Genomic DNA, 16,224 nt, shown 5'->3' on the forward strand with positions numbered 1-16,224 from the left:
AACTCATAACTCCATTTCAAGGCAAGGAGGCCCAAGCCTACTTGCTAAATCCAGCCAAAGTCAAAGTTATATTTAATGTACAAACTCGATTTTTCACTACAGAACTACAAGCAAAAGAATATCTACAAAATGATATGGTTCTAAATGATCTATATGCATTTCCTACCTTTTCTTGTACCTTCCTCAGATTAAGCTCTCTTAGAGGGGATGGTTTTCTTTTTTTTCTGCTTCTTTAGTTGACTTTTGTAGGGTGGGTATTGCACTAAGGGGATGCACCAATAGAATGGGGTGGGCAGTCCTAAAGCTTCTTTTCAGGGTAAGAGTGGGGGGGACAGGGCTTCGGCCGAAGCTCTGTGATGAAGGAGAGGGTGGGGGAATCTGGAGGGGGATTTGGAGGAGGGGGTGGCACATGGTCGAGGTGTGGGGTGGAGGGAACAGGATAAAACAATCCATGAAATTTCAAGAGTAAAAAGGGAAAAGTACAACCAGTTAGAGTATGTGGTCTTAGAGCAGACAGAAACATTGACATGTGATGCAGGATAGGAAATGTCATTCAAGATTATGGATTTGTTCTTTCAATGTATGTGGGTTGAATAAATATGGGAAGAGACAACGGGTGGCTGCGGACTTACAGGTGGTCCAACTAGACTTGGTTTGTATGCAAGATATTCATATCCCATGGGGCAAATGAAAACTGCCAGCTGAACTTGGCGATTCAGTGTTGATAAGCACACAACAATTCACTACGAATAGAGGGGTAGCGGTATGGACCAGAAGTACTGTGCAGGGGTCGGGAAGAGCTCTGGCGGATAAACAAGGCCGATGGGTCATTAATGAATGTATATTAGGGAATGTCAGATGTACGGTATGTTCGGTGTACGGCTCCAACCTCGATGAGTCAGCAGTTTTAAACAAGGCCGGTGGGTCATTAATGAATGTATATTAGGGAATGCCAGATGTACGGTATGTTCGGTGTACGGCTCCAACCTCGATGAGTCAGCAGTTTTAATGGGGCTGAACATTGAATTAGCATCATAGCTGACTCCCCATATCCAGTGTGGCGATCTTAATATACACTTTGAACCCTTGGGTTTGCAGTAAGACGTCAAAAATTATAAGGGTAGGAAACCCAAAGTGTTTAAGGCTCTTCAGAACTTGGTGGTGGATCATGGGTTGGCCGATGCTTGGGCCACACTACAAGCCCCTGACCCCAGTTTTACATTTTATTCCCACCCGCATCACAAACTTGTCAGATTAGATACATTTTTTTATTCCAACAGCATCATTGGTAGAAGCAAAAGTACAAGTTTTTCCTCTGATCTCGGCGGATCATGGCCCCTTAGTACTTGATATGCAGGCAATTAGCATGTCCAAATGTTAGATCCTTTTCATTTGACAGGAAGCTATTGTTGGACGCAACATTTGTTGCGCAGATGAATGAATGGATTAAGCAGTTTTTACTTATAAACCGCAATTCTACTACTTGGGGTTTCATCTGGGACGCTCTAAAAGCTGGGTTCAGGGGTAAGACTCTTAGCTTCGGGCTACACAAGCACAGACAGCTGAAATCGGAGACTCTGGAACTATATTCAAAGGTTATGTTAGCTGAAGAGAATCTCATGGTGGGTATACAAACAATGGGGTATATTTCATTACAGCAAACTGACGTCGCACGATGTAAGGCCAAAATTAACCTGCTGCGGAGCACTGCAATAGCTATCAAACATACTCTTAATAAAGAAAAAAGCTATGAATATGGCGAAGCAGCAGGGCGATGCTTGGCGCAAAGGCTGTGATCAAAGGAAGCAGTGCAAACAATTAAGGGCATAATGGATAAACACGGGAAAAATGTGAATACCCCTGATAGGGTTCTCAGTGTCTTTCATGAGTTTTTCAAGGGACCTTACATGGACCTTACTGTACTGCGGTGCAAGCAAGTGAGATCTTGTTACATAATTTTAATTGTGAAAGGCTAAGCCAACAAGATTTAGATATATTGGAATCAACAATACCTATGGAGGAGCTTGAGTCAGCCATTAACAGTCTAGCTAACAGCAAAGCGGCAGGACCCGATAAACTGCCATTGGAAGTTCATACAATTTTTTTTCAAGAATTGAAAAGAGATATGATAACTGTTTTTCAACAAGCACGGTTAGGGGCAGCGCCACAATCATGGGACGAAGCAAGCATAATCGTTTAAAAAAAATAAGACAAGCCACCCGATCTTCTGGGTTCTTACCGACTGTCAAGGAGAGTTATCTTGAAGTGTTCTCAGCCACGACTTGCACAGGAACAGGCTGTAGCTTTTTTCCCGACTCCACCTCCAGGATACTCAGAGCCAGTTAGGTGAAACGTGGCCCTCAAGAACCTGAAAGGGGGAAGGGGGAAATGGATAAAATAATAAATCAAGAAGAGACTGCTCTGGATCTGTTCTGCTTGGCTTCTTCTGTTAGTCGATAATGTTTCTTTTCCGACTACTCTTGGAAGTCCTAATGCATATAAACAGGGAAAATTTAGTTCTCTCCCAACTCTAGTTAACTCTTCCTAGTGCCAGTTATTACTTCTTACCTAGCTATCCAGATAATAGTGCTACTCTTCGTCTTGTGTTTTCTGTCTTCAAGGCTTCTATTCTTGTGCTCCTGGAGATATAAACTGTAATATTTATTAGGTTAGTTCTATTAGACAAATCTAATCTCTCTGGCTATAACCTTTTATCACAACTCTTACCTCCTATTAAGCCTTTCTTTTCTGTTATAATAATCTTGTTAGTTTGTTCTAGCAGTTGGGTATTTTGCCTTAATGCTTCTTCTTATTATATCCTACAGGTAACACCTGAAGGCCGCTGACTTTTCTCTGGTAAGTATTGCCTTTTCTCAGATCCTTCACTCTGGCTATTATTTACTTACAGGTGCTTCCTCTGTTATCAACCTTGTTCAGGTAAGTGTTCTCTGTAGTCATTTAACTTCAAAAATACAAGTCTCTAGTATTTCTTAGTCTGAAATGTAGCTTCTTAAATTTCTGTACACAATCGTTATTCTATTTAACTTGGCATGCAGGCACTTATCTGTGTTTCAGTTTCTTGTCTTTCTCTTCAGGTGACTCGAACGCTGCTGGGAACTGCTCAAGTCTCGAATCTCTATGAGGTAAGTTGATTCCTGTGGCCACTTCAACTCGCAGTCTACACCGATAGCTGAATTCTAGGAGTATTACTAAGTTTGATCACGGGTTGTCTGGAAGGCAAAAATTCGGGGGCTAAATGGAATTAGTACAGTACTCCAAAAGCCAACCGTCTCTCTCACGAACGCAGTACACTCAGCGCGCGCGCCTCACCAAGGATCACGCACCTGGAGTTGTGAGCAACAACTAGACCGCCAACTCGTTTTCCGAGTCGGCGGCCATCTTGCAATTCTGCTCGTGAACCGCTGAGCTCCAGGGGTGGCTCTGAATGGTTCTCACCTTGTTGTTGAGACAATCCTTATTCCTTAAGGTATAAACAGAGTGCCCTTGCTTAATTGAACCTCTGGCAGCTCTAACAGTACCCCCCAACAAAGAGGGTTCTTCCTCTCGAGGCTTGGTTGGAAATCTTCTGTGAAAATTCTTTACCAATCGGGGAGCATGAACATCCAAAGCAGCCTCCCACGACTGCTCCTCTGGACCGTACCCTTTCCAGTCCACCAGATGGTACAATTTTCCATTCACTTTTTTAGAGTCCAAAATCTCGTTGACTTCAAATTCCACTCCTGACTCTAACTGGATAGGTTGGGGTGGTGAGTTCTTTCGCAAATCCAATGCTGCCTTCTTCAATAAAGAGACATGAAAGACTGGATGGATTTTCATTTTAACAGGTAGTTTTAGACGATAGGTTACTGGATTTATCTGTTTCTCAATTGGATAGGGTCCAATGAATCTAGGGAGGAATTTTCTATTGCCCTTCAACCTCAAGTTCTTTGGACTTAACCATACCTCATCACTCTCTTTTAAACTAGGACCTTCTCTTCTTCTTTTATCAGCTTGGACCTTATATTTTATTTTAGACTGTTTTAGATTTTGGGAAGCCTCTAGTTGAATTTCTTGAATATGAGCAACTAAATCCTTAACTGCTGGAACAGAGAGTTCTGTGTTTCTGATTGTAGAATGTGTGTGCTGGCCATAATTTAGATAGAACGGGGAGAACCCAGTCGAAACACTTGTGGCATTGTTGTATACAAATTCTGCCGCCCACAAATAGTCTAACCAATTCCCACCTTGTTCCAACAGAAACAATCTCAAATACTGCTCTAACTCCTGGTTAACCCTCTCTGTCTGCCCGTCGGTCTCTGGGTGAAAACTGGTGGAATATCTTGCCTCTATTTTCAATCCTTTCAAGAAGGCCTTCCAGAAATGGGACAAGAACTGTGAACCTCGATCTGAAATGATAATTTTGGGAATTCCGTGAATCCTTACTATATGAGTGCTGAAATGATTCGCTAGCTGTTTAGACGTTGGGACCCCTTTTAAGGCTAGAATATGTGCCATCTTAGTAAACGCATCCACCCCCACCCAAACTGTATTATAACCTTGACTGGAAGGCAAATCTACAATCAAATCCATACTGATGGTATGCCAAGGACCAGGAGGGGTGGGAATGCGTTGCAATAATCCTTTCGTGGCCCGCCGTTCAGATTTTCCCTGAGCGCAGATTTCGCACGTCTTTACATAAGTTTCTATGTCAGTGCTCATATGCGGCCTCCAATAGTGTCTTCTCACCAATTCTTTAGTCTTTTCTTCTCCTTTGTGGCCAGCCTGAAGGTTATCATGACACTCACGTAACACCTGGTGTTGCAATTCCTTGATTCGTATATACAAGGCTCCTTGATGATAGGGTAGTTGGCCTCGGATCTCTCTTCCTTCATCTTCTTTGATCCATTCTTGTATCTTTTCTGGATTCATTATCTGGGCAATCTGTTCCTCGAAAGTCACCGAGGCAGTGGCACAAATAATCTTCGAGCTTGGTATGATAACTTGATCTTGTTCCAAGGATTTCTTATCATCAGTATCAATCCTTGACAGGGCGTCAGCTTTTCCGTTTTGGGTTCCAGGTCGGTAAGTGATAACAAAATCATATTCAGCAAAATACAAGGACCACCTGAGTTGTCGTGGAGTCAAGGTTTTGGCAGACTTCAGAAATTTTAAATTTCTGTGGTCGGTAAAGACTGTCACTTGATGTCTGGCACCCATTAGGATAATGACGCCACTCTTTGAAGGCATCTTTAATTGTCAATAGTTCCTTGTCTGTAATCGTGTAGTTTTGCTCAGCGGATGTTAATTTCGTCTATCTGTAAGCCATAGGGTGTAGCTGCCCAGGACTCTTGTGTCTTTGAGATAATACACCTCCAATAGCCTGATCAGAGGCATCGGTTTCCACATAGAATGGCTCAGTCGGATCAGCATGCAACAATACAGGAGCGGAGGTGCAGTTTCCTTTAACAGCTTAAAAGCCTTCTCCGCTTCTTCTGTCCATTCAAATTTAACACCTTTGCGGAGCAATTTGGTAAGAGGCAATATCTTCTTTGAGAATTCATCAATGAACCTCCTATAAAAATTTGCGAACCCAATGAAGCTCTGCACCTCCTCCACACTGGTGGGAGATTTCCAATTCACCACAGCTTGGATCTTACGTTCGTCCATATTCATAGTTGCAGAAAGAACAAATACTAGAAATTCCACCCTAGACACGTTGAAAGCACATTTCTCCAGTTTCACAAACAATCGATTCTCTCTGAGCTTCTGCAAAACCCCTCTCACTTGTTCTTGGTGTTCTTGCGTGTTTTCAGAGTAAATTAAGATGTCGTCGATATAGACAAAGTTACATTGATCAATATATTCACTTAGGATGTCATTGATGAAGTGCTGGAAGGCCGCAGGAGCATTACATAGGCCATAAGGCATGACCTGATATTCGAATAGTCCAAACCTTGTCCTGAAAGCCGTCTTCCATTCATCACCTTCCTTCATCCTGATCAAATGATAGGCCCTTCTCAGATCTAATTTTGTGTAAATTCGCGCACTCTTGACCTGATCCAATAAGACTGATATACGAGGAAGTGGATAGCGATTTTTCTTGGTTATTTTGTTGATGGCGCGATAGTCTATACAGGTTCGTAGATCACCCTCCTTCTTCAGCACGAAAAACAAAGGCGAAGATACTGGGGACTTGGACGGTTTGATGAACCCATTTGCCAAATATTTGTCCAAATATTCTCTCAGATGTTGGTGTTCTTTTTCGGTCAGGGCATACACTCGACTGCAGGGTAAGAACGCACCTGCCTCCAATTCTATAGAGCAGTCTTGGGTCCTGTGTGGCGGCAATTGTTCAGCTTCTTTTTCGCTGAAAACATCCTCAAAGTCACGGTATTCTTGGGGGATCTCTTGCGAATTGATGACACATATGGAAGCTCCGCTCATGCACAAGGAATGAGCAGGGTTTTCTTCGCAGTCTTTTTCTTCTTGTCCTAGACAATTTTCATTACAATAAATTGAATTCATTGTAATTGTTCTAGTGCTCCAATCTATGGTGGGAAGTGATCTCAGCCACGACTTGCACAGGAACAGGCTGTAGCTTTTTTCCCGACTCCACCTCCAGGATACTCAGAGCCAGTTAGGTGAAACGTGGCCCTCAAGAACCCCAAAGGGGGAAGGCGGAATTGGATAAAATAATAAATCAAGAAGAGACTGCTCTGGATCTGTTCTGCTTGGCTTCTTCTGTTAGTCGATAATGTTTCTTTTCCAACTACTCTTGGAAGTCCTAATGCACATAAACAGGGAAAATTTAGTTCTCTCCCTAACTCTAGTTAACTCTTCCTAGCGCCAGTTATTACTTCTTACCTAGCTATCCAGATACTAGTGCTACTCTTCGTCTTGTGTTTTCTGTCTTCAAGGCTTCCGCTCGTGAACCGCTGAGCTCCAGGGGTGGCTCCGAACGATTCTCACCTTGTTGTTGCGACAATCCTGATTCCTCAAGGTACAAACAGAGTGCCCTTCATTAATTTAAGCTCTGGCAGCTCTAACACCGACCCACATCACTTTTAAACTGTGATGGTAAAATATATGCAAAATACTGGTGACCCGGCTGGCCAGAGTCATCTCCTCCCTGGTGTCAACCCGGCAACATGGATTCATACCCAAAAGGAGCACAGTTAAGCATATTAACAGTGTGATAACTTTGCTAGATGCAGTCAATGCTCAGGGTAATAAATTTGGTCTGATTCTTTTAGACGCGGAAAAGACGTTCGATCGGGTTGCATGGGAATTTTTATGGGCAGTTTTACGAAGACTTGGCTTTCATCCCGGTTTTGCCAAAGCTATTCAGGTATTATATTGAACCCCTTTGGCTACAATTTGTTTGATGGGAATCTGAACCGGTATGTATTACCATAGGTACAAGGCAGGGATGTCTGTGTTCCCCTTTACTATTCTCATTGTATGGATTTAGGTGGAAAGGCCATATTAGTTATGCTGGATTTGTCGGCGGCCTTCGACACCGTTCCCCATGACAGTCTCCTTTTAAGACTCTGGGAGATCGGATTGGGTGGAGTGGTGTTGAAGTGGTTCGAGTCATTCTTGGCCGGCCGCCGGCAAACGGTCTGGGCGCCACCTTTCTCCGCCGACATGCCGCCATTGGAGGTGGGGGTGTCTCAGGGCTCTATCTTGAGCCCCACCCTTTTTAATATCTACATGGCCCCTCTGGCGGCAGTGGCGGAGTCGTTCGGTGCCCAGATCGTATCCTACGCTGATGACACCCAGCTCCTTTTCACCTGCACTAAGGGCTCTGACTTTGATGTTATGCGGATCAGGGAGTGTCTGGGAGCGGTCTTTGACTGTTTAAACAGCACAGTCTGAAATGTAATTCCGATAAATCGGAATTGCTTTTCTTTGGCTGCTCTCCTGATCCGAGATGGAAGGCCTGGTGGCCTCCTGACATGTACCCTCCGGCAGATGCCTCTTCCAAGGTAAAGAATCTTGGCTTCCAGATTGATGATGGCCTTTCCTTTGGGCCTCAGATTCGCGAGCTCTCAGGGAAATGCTTTGGCATTTTAAAAATGCTAAGGAAATTCCTTCCGATCTTGTCCCTGGAGCACAGAAAGACCACAGTACAGGCTTTGATAGGCTCCCGCCTAGATTATGCGAATGTGCTCTATCTGGGATTGCCAAAATTTCTTCTTGCGCGCCTTCAGCTAGTGCAGAACTCCGCTGCAAGGGCCATTTTCGGCCTTCATCGAAGAGCGAGTGCACCGGAGCTGCTTAAAAGGCTTCACTGGCTCCCTGTCGCGAGACGGATTACTTTTAAGGCGCTGACTCTCGCCTTTAAGGCACTTCATCTTGCAGGGGCTAGATACATCAGAAGACGTCTTGCCTTTTATCAGCCCTCCAGAACTCTGAGATCGGCTTCTTTGGCCATGGCTTCTGTTCCTCCCATCAGACGGGCTAGAATTGGAGGCCGCTCTTTTCGATACTTGGCACCACATTTATTTATTTATTTATTTATTTATTTTTAGATTTGTATAGCGCTAGAATCACTCCTACAGGAGTATCTCTGCGCTTTTGACCAGGGATCAGCAGCATATTGACAGTGAGGGGATGAGTTAGACTTCATTTTTAAAAAGAATTGTTTTTAAAAGTTTGCGGAAAGTCAGAAGTTCTTTACATTGTCTTAAGGCCAAAGGTAACTTGTTCCACAACTTAGGGCCAGTAACAGACAGGGCTCTGCCTCCATGTCTTACTTTTTTTATGTGGGGAACCACCAAAAGCAGATTGCTACTAGATCTAAGAGACCGTACTGGAGCATAAGGAATAAATTTCCGTTCCAGATAAATGGGTCCCTCTGAGTTTAGACATTTGTGGATCAAACAACATACTTTAAATTTGACCCTCTGTCGTATTGGGAGCCAGTGTAGGTGGTTCAGGAGAGGTTTAGAAGCAGTTCTCGGAGGGGCATTCAGAACTAGGCGAGCCGCCGTGTTCTGGATCACCTGCAGCTTATCCAACACACCCTCATTGGCTGATAATAGTAAACCGTTACAGTAATCAATCCGGCTGAGGATCAACGCTTGAACCAGCGTTTTTCTTACTGCGTCGGGTAAAAGCGGGAAGACCTTACGGAGAAGTCCAATAGTATGGAAGCAGGTCCCTGATATGTAATTGATGTGCTGTTTAAATGACAGGTCATGATCGAGTCTGACTCCCAGATTCTTCACAACCTGTTTAGGTTCAGGGACTGCTCCAAGCTCCGACGGCCACCATTCGGGAGTCCAGAGTATTTTCGCGTCTCCAAATAACATGATCTCAGTCTTGGTGACATTGCATTGGAGGTAGTTGGTAGCCATCCATTTTGCCACCTCTTTCATGCCTGTCAAAAAGGAGTTTCTGACCTCAGTGGTGAGAGTTTTAAAAGGGAACAGGAGCTGTGTGTCATCAGCGTAAGATATGGGAATAAAGCCATATCTACGCAAGACTCCTGCCAGGGGTGCCACATAGATATTAAAGAGAGTAGGGCTCAAACATGAGCCCTGTGGCACCCCTTTAGATATCTCTGTTTCCACTGAGCGGTATGCACCCATGGTGACTCTCTGGGTGCGGCTGGTCAGAAAACTCTTTAGCCAGTCAAGAGCCTTGTTCTGAAAGCCAGCGTTCGACAACCGTTGCGTCAAGATGGTATGAGACACGGTGTCGAACGCTGCTGATAGGTCTAATAGCACTAGAATGACTGAAAGGCCCTTGTCCTGGTAGGCATGGAGATCATCAGTAACAGACAAGAGAGTAGATTCTGTACTGTACTTGGGGCGGAAACCCGATTGGGATTCATCCAGGGCTTTTACCAGTTCCACATGTGCTGATAGGTGGTGGTTAACATGTTTCTCTATGATTTTTCCCACAAAAGGTAGCAGGGAAATGGGCTAAGATTAGTCAGGTCAGACCACAATAGGGCAGTATTCTTCCTTATGGGTCTGACAAGCGCCCTTTTCCAATTTTTGGGAACAGCACCTGAGATGAGTGAAATGTTTATCAGTTAACAAATCGTTGGACATAGAAGTTCCTTAAGTGTGGGCATTAGTTTGGCAGGTATAGTATCCTCAGGACTGCCGCTTTTAATTTGTTTTAAAAGATCCGATGTTCCTTTCAAGGATATCGGGGGAAAGACATCCAGGGAATGTGTAGCAGGTATGCATTCTACAGGATCAAGGGAAGATTCTGTAGTGGTCAATGAGGCTTGGTTGGTCAAGATAATTTTTTCATAAATTGTGTTGATTTTATTAGTGAAGAAACATGAAGTGTCTTCACACAGTTGTTGAGAAGTCATATCAGGGGCTTCACAGGCTTGAGGTTTGACAAAAGTCTGTAAAATCTGAAAGAGGACTCTTGGAGAATTTCCGGCCTCTTGTATTTGGGATGCAATGTGAGATTTCCTAGCACCACGGATTTCTTTGTGATATGAAGATAGAGCACACCAATATTTTTCCTTATCCTCCACAAGATGCGAGGTTCTCCATCTCTTTTCCAATTTTCTAGCCCCTTGTTTCAAGTTCTGCTGGAACTCCTTGCCCGTCTCCCTTAGGAAAATCAGCAATCTACTGGTTTTCAGGAAGGAACTGAAGGCATGGCTTTTTACCCAGTAATTTTTTCTGCTGCTCTGCATCTGCCCTGGATTGTCTCTCCTTTGGGTCTTTTTCTAAGCGCCGGGACACTCCATGGAGTAGCCGTGCGCTATAAAAGAGCCAACATAACATAACATAACATAACATTGTATAATAATCCCTTTTTAACTATGTTAGAACAAAGTCTGAAGATCAAATCTGTTATTTGTAGACAGGGAACAATATTAGGTTCTTGTGTATGGAGATGATATTGCGGTTGTAACACCTAATTCTATCACCGCTACGCCTGAGATGGAGCAGTTAGTACACACATATGGCTTGGCCTCAGGCTATTAACTCCATGTGTCTAAAACACAGATCTTGTGCATAAATCAAGACCACAGTAATGATCCTAGGGTCTTGGATGAGGTACCATATCTGGTCATCAGATTAAGGACATGTTTGAAAGCTCTAGTAGAGGTCAATTGAGGGTCCATCTTAACAAAAGTCAAAATACAACTAGATCGTTTTGAATGCTTGCATTTGTCACTGGTGGGGTGATAATGTTCTTAAAATGATGATTTTACCTAAAATGTTATATTATTTTAGATCTGTCCCATTAGAAATTACCTGCCCCCAATTACAACTACTTCAAAAGATATGCGCTAGGTTTTTATGGACCCAAGGGAGTTCCCGGAGAGCAATGCGCTTTATGACGCTACTGATGTATTTCAATTAGGCAGGAAAGTAGATTGTAGAAAAGTTTATTGTAGAGAGACAGCTTAAACAACCACCTCCAACAGATGCTTAATCATAATTGCTCACAGTACCACATATAGAACGTTAAAGCATGAATGTACCATAACAATTCCAATAGAACAGTAAGATCAAGAATGTTACACAAAGATAAGAATTCTACACACCTTCCCCCTTTTAAAAAAACAAAAAAAAAGTAAGATAAAAAAATGGAAAAAAAATAAAATTAAAAAAATCAATGAAAGTAATCATGCAACTTTACAGGAGTATGCTTAACACGAGCACTTTTTCTTAAAACCAGATCAGTAACATCAGTATTTTGTACAACAATGTTGTCAACATTTTCATTATTAACAACTTTAGAAAGATCTTCACAAGTGGCATTATCTATCACAGGAACAGAACAATCCACATTTTGATTCTCACACCCAAAAGTATCTAGCATGGCAGAGTAGGACACATCATCTTTCTTGACAGAGCTTTTAAAATTGTTAACAGAATGATCCACCATGGAATCATTATTAGTAGTAGGTGAACCTAAATGTAGATCCCCTTCCAAATTCAAACCTTTACATAAAGAAACTCTCCTAAAATTCCATACTTTACCCCCCTCAACTCTAACTGCTTTGGAGAATATTTCTGTTACTTTACATGGATTAGACCATTTGTTCCATCTATTGCCGACAACCCTACCAAACTTAACTCGTACAAAATCTCCAACCTTGATCTTCCTACTACGGTTGTTCAATGATAAATAGTTGCTTTTCATCCTTTCCTGGTATTTCAAAACCCTATCCCTTACATTGGAAACGTCAAATGAAGCTTCACAGGGAAGCTTGACTTTCATCCACCAAGGAAGAAGCTTTGAACCAGGCTTCCTACCTCTAAGCATCTCAAATGAAGATAAATCGGTAACTGAATTAGGCGAAGTTCGATAAGACAATAAAGTAGCACGCACAGTTCTTCTCCAATCCAAATTACTTTTAATAGCCAATTGGATGGATTCCTTAACAACCCTATTGAAGCGTTCTGTTTGACCACTTTATAAAAAGATAGAATGTCACCAGACAAATTTCTTTCCTGAGGCCAACCGTGTTGTAAATAATCTACTACAAAAGATAAATTGGTATCATTACCCATTGCTTCCCTCCAATTGATCTCAGAAATACCATTAGGCAACCCTGCAATAATACAACCATTACCGTCATCAATGTTGAAAACAACATCTGAATCACCCCTTAAATTGTCAATACTAATTGAATTGACTAAAGGTAACCTGGACATGCAGCCAGCATGTACATTCAAACGACCAGGAACATACTCAACCACGCACTGGAATTCTTGCAATTTTGCAGCCAAACGTGCTAAATGTGCAGTTAGGGTCCTACCACCACCAGCCGCCAACATGTTAATCAAAGGCTTGTGGTCAGTCCTTAGCCGAAACCTTGTTCCCCAAATAAATTGTCTGAAATGTTCAGAAGCCCAGGTGCACGCCAATAATTCTTTCTCAATGGTGGAATAGTTGTATTCAGCACCTCGCAAGGTACTAGAAGCATACGAAACCACATATTCTTCACCTTTGTCCTTCTGCATTAACACAGAGCCCAAACCTACATTGCTTGCATCTACACATACTATGCATTCTTTACCCAGCTAAAATGGTCTTAAAAAAGGAGCATTAATGACTTCTGGTTTCAATAAATCAAATGCAGATTGTTGAACATTTTTCCATACAAATTTAACATCTTTTTTTAACAATGTTCTTAGAGGATGAACTTTTGAAGTATAATCTTGAACAAATTTACTATAAAATTCGGTGAGACCCAAAAATTACACTAATTGTTCCTTACTCGATGGTGCCGGTGCTTTTAATATGCTTTGAATATGATTAAGTTTGGGTTTAATACCCTGAGAAGAAATCTCATGGCCAAGATACTCAACCTTGCTCTGTCTAAATTTGCATTTGGACAATTTTAATGTCAAACCCTTTTCCTGTACACATTCTAAAACTTTTTCTAGATTCTTGTCATGGTCCTCAAAGCTTTTCCCATAAATCAGGATGTCGTCCTGAAAGGCAATTGCACCCTCACAACCTTCCAATACTGCTTTCATTAGTCGCTGGCTAAACCGAAAGGCATTCAGCAGAATTGGAACATACCTTCCGGTGTAATAAACGTGGTTAAAAATGTTGACTCCTCATGCAAGACGACTTGATGGTAAGCGCTAGCTAGATCTAGTGTTGAAAATACGCAAGCACCTGAAAGGGTGGAAATAAGCTCATGAATATGAGGTAAGAGATGTCTATCAATCCAGATCTCCTTGTTTAAACTTCGAAGATCTACACATAGACGAAGTTTGCCATTGCTCTTAAGAGATAAAACTACTGGCGAAACCCACGGTGATGATTCAATGGGTTCAATGATTTTCTTAGCAACGAGATCAGACAAAATCACTTTCAATTTGACACACTAAGCCAAAGGTACGTATCTGACCTTATGCCGAATGGGAATGGCTGACTCTTTAAGAATAATGCGGTGTTTAAAATTAACAAAAACTCCCAAATCATCAGTGAAAATAGAAGGAAATTTGTTTTTCATTTGAACAATAAAATCATTTTCAGGTGGTACTACATATACTGGTGGGGAAGCATTAGGGTCAAGTTTAATGCCTAAATCATGTTGATGAGGCCAACATAAAATAGATGCACCCTTGGTAGCAATATACACTTTCCCTTTAGTTGCTCTGTCTTTGAATTTAATATCAGCCCACATGTACCCCTCAAGGTCATTTTTTTTTCTGAGTACCCACCAGGCTGTACATCAGGTGGTAACAATTTCGTTGTACCCCAATATCTGTTAAAAATAATTTTTTCCTATGATAGTATACCAGGCACAAGAATCAATAAGTATTGGTATTTCTTCCATATTGATAATAATAATATCACTGGGAAAACCCTTGCATTTAGTATCTCCAACGCACAATAAAGTATTGATTTCAGAAGGCTGTTCGAGATTTTCACATTCCTCATATAACAATAAATTTACTTTTTGTGATGACTTACACATTTTGTTAAAATGACCTGGCCTCTTACACTTTATACATATTTTGTTCCATGCTGGACAACCCCTGTAGCTTCCTACATGATAGTTGGCTCCGCATCTGTAACATATAATTTGGGATTTCTTTACAAAAATTCTATTCTCCTTCCCAAAAGTCTCTTTTTTAGCAGGAAAAAATGAGGGTTTCTTATAATTCGAAACAGTGTTTACCAAGGATACTTCGGGAATTACTACTTTACTTTTGACTTCCTGACCTCTAATTTTGCTTACAAATAACTCAGATTGTTCAATACCTTTAGCAATGTTTAACACTGCACTGAGAGAAAATTCAGTACCCATCCACAGACGTTCTTGAATCTTTTTACTTTTTGTGCGCATCATAATCTGATCTCTCAAGACCTGTTCAAAATTTATAGTCTCAAAAGCACAAGAACCAGCCAAAGTGCGCAATGCCGCCACATAGTTTTCAATAGACTCATCCTCTTTTTGTACCTTGGAATAAAATTTAAATCTTTCCATGACAGTATTAATCTTTCTTCCAAATCTAATACTTAATTGCTTTACAACAATTTCAAAAATATTTAAATCTCCAGCACCAACATTTTCAATGGGAGGTAAATTTTCTAATTCTTTAAGTCCTGCACCTCCTAGACAGTTCTTTAATAGTGCTAATTTTCTTTTTGGAGAACATCCATCTTCTTCTATTACGTCTACATATGCTATAAATGTTGGGTACCATAGATCCCATTCCATCTTGGGATCACCAGCTACTGGCAAAAAACGTGCAGGTGAAGTGATATTGTTTGACATTTTTAAAAAAAAATAATTTTGATACAGGTAATAATAAAGTTTTTAAACTCCAAATTACATTTAGAAATAGCAAAGAAAGCAAAAATATAACCACATAAAATAATAAAAGTATCCACCGTGGTCTATGACGTAGATAGTATCCAGTGTCAGTAGTTGTGACGATACAGGATGTAGTACACTAGTTTCTGAGATTTGTTGATGTTCGCCAAAGAAAAAAAATGCTGTTCCAGTACTTCGCTATTGAAAATAGAAAAATTTCAATTTCTTAAAACGAGGGGAAAAGAAATGAGCGTAAGCAAATGTTTCCGACACAGATCGTAACAGTTACCATGGAAACGATCATCTGAGGAAAACAAAATGGCTGTTGGAACGCACACGTCAAGACGTACGTGAAGGCGTAGTGCGTGTTGAGGCAGTGATGACGCAGACGTGTGGTGACGTTGTTAAGTCGCGCTGTGCAATGGAATGGCCAGACTCGAGAATGCCGAGGAAGAAGAAAACTGCGTGTTCCAAGGCTTCAGTGAGTTTTTAAAAGATGCGTTTCAGGATAACGTATAACAAGCGAAATGAATGTAATAAAAATGTCCAAAGGTATAACTTAGACGTATTTTCCCATTTCACAACAACAGCGTCTCCGTTAAATCCTTAAATTTCTTGTGAAAGATGAGAAAATAAAGCGAAAATGAGCATTTAACTCCCGCTGGTGCAATCAAAACACTTAAGGTAAAAGAAACTGCCGCTGGTGCAATCTACACACAAAGAAGAGAAATAGAAAAAATGAATACCTTTTATTTTATTTTGTTGCAAAGGTGAACGCTGTCTCTCAATTTCTTTTCATAAAATTTTAAAAGAAAAAAAAAATCTGAAGAAATCAGTGGGTTCTTTCTTAAATCTTCTCAATCCTGATCGTTGCCAAAATTATGATGTATTTCAATTAGGCAGGAAAGTAGATTGTAGAAAAGTTTATTGTAGAGAGACAGCTTAAACAA

This window comes from Lissotriton helveticus, chromosome 2_1 (assembly GCF_964261635.1).
Source record: "Lissotriton helveticus chromosome 2_1, aLisHel1.1, whole genome shotgun sequence".
NCBI lineage: Eukaryota > Metazoa > Chordata > Amphibia > Caudata > Salamandridae > Lissotriton > Lissotriton helveticus.